The following is a 7,758-nucleotide window of genomic DNA, read 5'->3' on the forward strand; positions in this document are numbered from 1 at the left end:
AGAGTTTCGAATTTGTTTTCGATATAGTGTTCTTTTGTTTTTCTTTTCCTTGTGATTTGATTGTTTTTTTCGGTTAACCTAAAGTTATTTTAGGAAATTAAATATTAGCTTTCTATAAAAGGTTTTGTTTAGTCGGTGGTGGTTGCTCCCATATCTAAGAAGGCCATGTGCCTCGCCACGTCAGTACTGGGAACCAATTATGGAAATTAATATTTAATGGAATTAATAACTTAAGGTGATTTGGGTCGAACGTGTTAAGTTCCGCAGGAGATCCAAGTCAAAACCTAAAAGAACAAATAGATTAAGTTTTGGATCAAACGTGTTAAGTTCCGCAGGCGATCCAAAATTTAATTAAAAGAACACATGGTAGCTAGGAAAAGGTTCAGACCTTTGTACAAAATTTTTGTACAGTGGAACCTCTAGGTTTTCCGAGTAGCAACCAACAGAGAGCCCAAGAGCAAAACCATGAGGGCTTAGGCCCAAAGTGGACAATATCATGCTATTGTGGAAATATCTAAATTCTTTTCGATCCTACAATTGGTATCAGAGCCCGGACTGCCAGAAGGTTTAACCGCCGACTGTGCACAAGAGCTATGGTATGATTGAACCATGTGAGTACAATATTGACCTCGAACAAAGAAAGTGGGGGCTCCTATGTTCGGATCAAGAGGACTAGACACCAGGCAGGAAGTCCTAGTAGGTCGGGTGGACCGAGGGGCAGGAAGTCCTAGTTGCGGCTAGGCAAGGAAGTCCTGGTAGGTCGGGTGGACCGAGGGGCAGGAAGTCCTAGTAGGTCGGGTAGACCGAGGGGCAGGAAGACCTGGTGGGTCAAGGATCGGACGTGGGAAACCCATGGTCCTTTGTTTGAGGGGGGATTGTTGGGGTTGCAAGGTTGCAAACATAGTCCCATATTGAAAACACATGGAAAAGATCATGGGTTTATAAGAGAAAGATATCTCCATTGGCATGAGGCCTTTTGGGGAGAGCCCAAGAGCAAAACCATGAGGGCTTAGGCCCAAAGTGGACAATATCATGCTATTGTGGAGATATCTAAATTCTTTTCGATCCGACACCGACCACTAAGGAAGAATAGAGAGGAATAGAAGATGTGTTTTTAGGTGAGGCACCCCCTCCTTCTCTTTTATATTCCTTGGTATTGTCAAAAAAGGAAAGTTTTATAACAAAAAATAAAACTTCCTTTTCTCCCATGACATGGTCGGCCACAAGCTTGTAATCCAAGCAAGGAAAGATTTTAAATAAAATTAAAATCTCTCTTTTAAAATTCCTTTTGTAGATAGTTATAAAAAGAATGTTTTATAAATTAAAATATCTCTCTTTTAAATCTTTTTATGGATATCTATAAAAGAAAAGATTTAAAAATCAAACATGGTTACAAAAAGGAAAGTTTTATAACAAAAATTAAAATCTTTCTTTTACATTATAGATATCTACAAATAAGGAAAGATTTCAAATCTCTCTTTTATTCTTTTATAGAAAGCTATAAAAGGAAAGATTCTAAAATTTAAAACTCTCTTTTAAAACCATCATAAAAGGAAAGGTTTTAACAAAATAAAAACTCTTTTTATTTCCTTTTGTGACCAATCTAAAAAAGGAAAGTTTTATATTAAAATCATCCTTTTAAATCCTTTTTATGGATCTCTATAAAAGGAAAGATTTTACAAAAAATAAAACTTCCTTTTCTTCTTGTGTGTGGCCAACCCCTTGCTTGGGTACTAAGCAAGGCTTGGCCGACCCTAGCTTGGGCTCCAAGCTTAGCTTGGCCGACCCCTTGCTTGGTCTCCAAGCAAGGTTTGGTCATCCCTAGCTTTAAGAAGCTAGGCTTTTGGGTGGATATAAGGCTTTATATAAAAGGTTACAATAGGGACCTAGAGGAAGAATTGGTTTTGGTCTCCCGATGAGCTTGAGCTTCCCATATTCACCCCGAACACCCAACTCAAGTTCATCAATAATATCTCATTCCACTAAAGAGTTATTATTGCACTACCGCATCAATCCCATATTACAATATGGGCTCCTTCTTATCATGAGTGTGTTAGTTTCCCTGTGTTTAAGATATCGAATGCCCACTAATTAAATGAGTTACTTACAACTCACTTAATTAATATCTAGTTCCAAGAGTAGTACCACTCAACCTTATCGTCATATCGGACTAAGTCCACCTACAGGGTTTACATGACAATCCTTATGAGCTCCTCAAGAGGGCATTATCAACCTAGATTACTAGGACACAATTTTATTCTATAATCAACAACACACCATATAAATAATATCATTTCCCAACTTATCGGGTCTATTGATTTAACGAACTAAATCACACCCTTTGATAAATTAAAGAAATAAATATTAAGTATATGTGTTTGTTATTATATCATAATTAAGAGTACACACTTCCATAATAACAGAGGTCTTATTCTTTTTAATAGTCAGTATAAAAAGAACAACCTCAAATGGTCCTGCTCAATACACTCAAAGTGTACTAGTGTAATTTATAGTCAAAATAAACTTATATCAAATTACACTACAACCATTCCAATAGTTTGCCTCATTCCATCTTGGTTGTGAGCAACTATTTATAATTTATAAGGAACTGATAACATGATTTTCTGTGTCTCCTCACACCATGTTATCTACAATATAAATTAAATGGACAACTACACTTAGCATAAATGTAGACATTTGACCAATGTGATTCTTATTTCAAAATAATTGTTTATACAAAAAGCTAGACTTTTAGTATACACTCTAATAATTTAGTGATGGTTTGTTACATTTTGGAGCCCACTAAATTGGTGTTGACCTATTTTGGATTAAGAATCTTCATAAACCACTTTGATTTGTTGTATTTTTTAATCATTGTTGAGCTCTTTCTAGCTGAAAGGAATTTTTATGAGGATAACCACTTTGGGAGATCGGGCAAAGGGATACTTAGCAAGAATGTGATACTACAATCGGTATAGTTTTATTTGAGTTGAGAGATTGAGATGAGAAGATGAATTAGATGATAATACTAAGAGTGAACTAGAAAATATAAGGTGATTTCATGGTAGCTACATGGAATTTGGTGCGAATCAAACTAATAGCAATGAAAGAATTAACTGTGATTTAAATCATGCAAATAATTGAGAATCTCTTCAATTAATTTAGTGAAAGACATGAAGAAAAAGGTAAAAACAGGAGTATTTTGAGATTTTAAAATTATGAAAGGATATTTTATTAAATATATAATAAATAAGATTGTTTTTAAAAATAGCTCCTTAACTTAAATTCCCATGTTTAAAATGTATTATTTCTGATTTAAGCAAAAAACTAAATTATTTATTCAATGATAGACTTGAATTTTGTGTTTTAAAACCTATGGTTTTTTTCTTCTTTTATAAGCTTTCAATTTAAGAAGACCTTGATTATAGCTAAATGGTGAGTACAAGGAGTTATTTTAAATTTTACATCGACATTGTGATAATCCATTTATTTCTTTTATCATACTACATAGTCCATTGTAATAGATCACACTTAATTATTCAATAAATTATTTTAAAAAAATCTCACTTATATCACCGATCTTTAATTTATTAAATGAATTTTTTTGTCCATAATATGGAATACTAAGTGTTGGGTATTTTTATTTTAGAGAAAGCAAGCACATATAACCAACTAATAGAGGGTTATAAAATTTGAGAAATTGCATTGTGTGTTTCACTCCGAAGATAATTTTTTAATGTTATATAAGAATAAAGGCCAATAATATTTGAATGATCGTATATTGTTCCTCATTTATGATGTGTTATGAAATTATATATTATGTCTCAGTTTATTTTGCAATTGGTATTGTGTTATGATTTGATTATGAAATTGCATAATCTTTTTCGATGCAATTTCTCAACCACTTAGGTGACACAGGTTTTTGTTCAATTTCTTGGAGAAGTGAAATTTGGTTCTGGATCTTCAAAATTTTCATTTTTAGGTAGTTGCAAGTATAAAGAAGACCTCTATATGATTTCAATTTTTAATGGATTCACTCTAATGGAGCTATTTCTTAATCTTGGGAGAAAAATGTGAGGAGATTGCTCCATAAAATGTGATCTTGCAATATCTAGCCCCATATCATAATATGTATGTGGCATTGAATGAAGACGATGACATCCGTATTATGACACATCTTTACACATCTATGAGATTGACAATAATTAATATGAGAGTATTGAAAAAAAAGACGAAATGGGTTCCCACAATCTCGAGAGGTAAAAAATTTCTGCCTTGATTTTTTTCCCATAAGAATTGGGTTGATATTGATGATGATGAAATTTGTTTTTTTTTTTTTTTTGCTTGATACGTCATTTGTAGAGTGCAATTGTTGACAATATCTTGTTTAGTTATTTATCATATGTTTCATGGAGATATGTTGTGGGTGTGCTTCTTGTAAGTTTTAGTTTTAAAGGCATTGGATGATTTGAACTATTAAACAGAATATGATTATATTCGATTTGCATTGCATTAATAATTTATTAAAAGATAAAAAATGGGAGATGAATAAAATATTGCACTACTTAAAATAGTTGTGTATATATATATGTAAAGTACTAATAGGTTAAATCATTCCATGCTAGAAAATGATGCCCTATTGTTTATATTTCATACGCATCCATATTTTGTATTGTACACATTTTAGTTTTGTTGATAAGTCTTTGATAATTATACGAGAATTGAATGATGTGTGTTTTGGTGTATAGATACTAGGTTAACTAGAATTGTTTTATGCTTGCAATGATATCATACTTACTATTAAATTGATAAGATTTGAAACTGAAGAAGAGACAGATTAGTAATGATGTTGAAGTGGGTTTGGTAAGAAACTTCATAGACGTTTAGAGTTTTTGCATCCGTGGAGAGGGCCAGATATTCAAGAATGCTATAGAATTTTGAAAATATACTAAAAATTATGTAGTTGTAACGAGAAGATCATTTTTGTATAAAAAGAATGATAATAAGAAGGTTATTCTTGTATGTAGGGCAAACAACTGTTTTTGGAGAATATATACTTCAAGACATAAAGCTGACATACTTTTTTGGCATTAGAAAATGCAATCTAATACATACTTGTGGAGATGATAATCTTTGTAGTAGAGGACATCCTAAAGTTGATGTTGCTTGGGTTTCCAATGTTGTGATGGATAGATTGAGGGGAGAGCTCTCGTATCGACCATGCATGATGTTGAAAGATATTCGTAGAGATTATGGGGTCGAGCTTAATTACAACAGGGTTTTGAAAGGGAAGGAATTCGCAATGCATGACATTCATGGTGTAGAGGAGGGGGCGTATGATAGATTAAGATGATATTGTAGTGCTATCAATGTGGGCTTGTTACTAGTTGATGTTTGAGACTGGTGTGATATCTATATTTCATACTTTTGACTCATATTTGTTGTTGTTGTGTTGGTGTATTTTCTAATTCAGTTATAAAATTAAATGTTTAGTGTACCCTTTATTTCATTGTTATTTGTGAATATAGTAACATATGTAATAGGTTCTTGTCAAAATTTCATCAAAAAATAATGGCAGTGAAATAATAATGGTAGCAACTTGTTTTCTTAATTACTAATTACACGTGAGGCTACATCAAGATCATTACACGGGAAATGATTGGTTAAGCCCCCATGGCTAGTAAACTACTAACAATGCTTTCTGAGTCGCTTTCATCATTAGTCCTTTGTACAAAATGCTCTGCTGATATAATATTCTTTTCCACAGGCAGTTCAAGAAACCCATTGATGTCACCTTCACCATCAACTTTAACTTCAAATCTCTTGTTCTCTTTTTTCCCACTAATATCTTCACTACATTTGTCTTTCTCCTCTCTCTTACACTCATTTGCATTACTTTCACATTCAATCACTTGACCACCAATGTCTTTTGTCATTGGTCCACTATTCCACCAACTTGTATCATCAATGATTCTGTCACACTTTACACATTCTTGGACTTGGAAAATTATATTCTTATAGTAAGTAAATGTTTTGTCAACTTCATTTAACAAAATATTTAATTATTCAAATATTACCAAAAAAAGAACCTCATTTTTTATGTAAAAGTTTATCTTCATCCGAAAATGGTACCATGGACAACACCTTTTCATAATTTAAAATAAATGGATACTACAACAGATCATATTTGAGTATCCCTACTTAAAAAATATGAACTTACTTTAGTATAAACAATGCATTTTAATAACCTCTCAATTGAATTAACTTTTTTTAGGTATCTTATTCTCACACTAATGGAATAATTGGGGAAAAGTATGTAGAGAACGTACAACTCCAAGAGAAGGAATTCTTTTATATAACCATGCCTAAATAAATAAATATATTAATATAACAATGCAAAACATAATAAAAGCATACTTAAAAAAACCACCATCAAACCAACAATTAAACCATCTAAATACTTCTTTCTTCGAACATTTCCTTTGCCCTTTCCAATATATTTCAAAATTTGGTCATTCAAAATTCTGTATACTGCATCTCCCCACGAATAATCAAAGAAGGTCATCAAGTCATCAATATATGACATAATAAATCAAGGTGTTGAGCAGTGGCCAATAGGAAAAATGATACAATTAAACACAAAACAAATAAACATTTTAACAAAATCATCAACATTGGAGTTATTCTCTGATCCAACTAAGGAGGAAAATTTCTCATAGATCACATTTCTATTAATGTTACCAATTTTTCTTGAGAAATGTCGAGCTACAAATTTAGACTCCAGATTGACATCTAGATCAACTAGTTGCCTTGTATAACGCAAGCCAAGAACAATGAAAAATTATGGCGATGTAAAGGGAACAATAATACTTTCACCAAACACAAATGAACGAGATTGTAATTGGATTTTTTTTTTAAATTAGATCAATTTTGGAAATGTTGATGGGCAATTTGAGCATCTTTAGCCATGAACCAAGTGAGGTGTTTTCAATACTCTTTTTTTGCTTATCACTCATTTTCTAGCTGACTTCATCTGTTACAGCTTTGAAAAAAGTTGGTGAATAGCGTAATAAAACTTTTTTGTCGCTCTTAACCTCCTTAGCTTCTTCGTTGCTCTTAACCTCCTTTGCTTCTTTGCTAGTCTTATCCATCTTTACTTCTTTACAACCCTTAACCTCCTTCCCAGCCTCAAAATATCATTTCTTACATTTCTTAAATTTTTATACTATTTCTCCACCAAAAACATAAAATAAAATATCCAATGCAAATTTAGCATTCGGACCATAAAGTAAACATTTGCATACTTATAAAAAATAAACATTCAATTTAATAATAATGGTAAAATTAAATATCATCATTAAACATAAACAATTTACCAATAGAAGAACTTTAACTTCCCCACCTTTTGACACTATAAGAATGGAACCCATTTCTCATATTAATCTAGATTAATCTCTCTTAAAATATTTATTATTCGATTGAAGAATCTATATGTTCACAACAATTAGATACTTCATTTATCTATAGAAAAGACAATTGCCAATTTACCTTACTCTATAATTAAAATATTTTTCTATACCTTCTAAAATGATGACATGCATATAAGCTTCTTTTACTCATCACTTAATTATAATCAAGGAATTCTTAAATTTTCACAAAAGAATGAAAACAATATTCTTAAATTAAAACCTTACAAAAGAAGGAAAACAATGCATAGGCTTCAAAACACAAAATTCAAGTCTTCCAATTGAATAAATA

The sequence above is a fragment of the Zingiber officinale genome, chromosome 6A (genome assembly GCF_018446385.1).
Source record: "Zingiber officinale cultivar Zhangliang chromosome 6A, Zo_v1.1, whole genome shotgun sequence".
Taxonomy (NCBI): domain Eukaryota; kingdom Viridiplantae; phylum Streptophyta; class Magnoliopsida; order Zingiberales; family Zingiberaceae; genus Zingiber; species Zingiber officinale.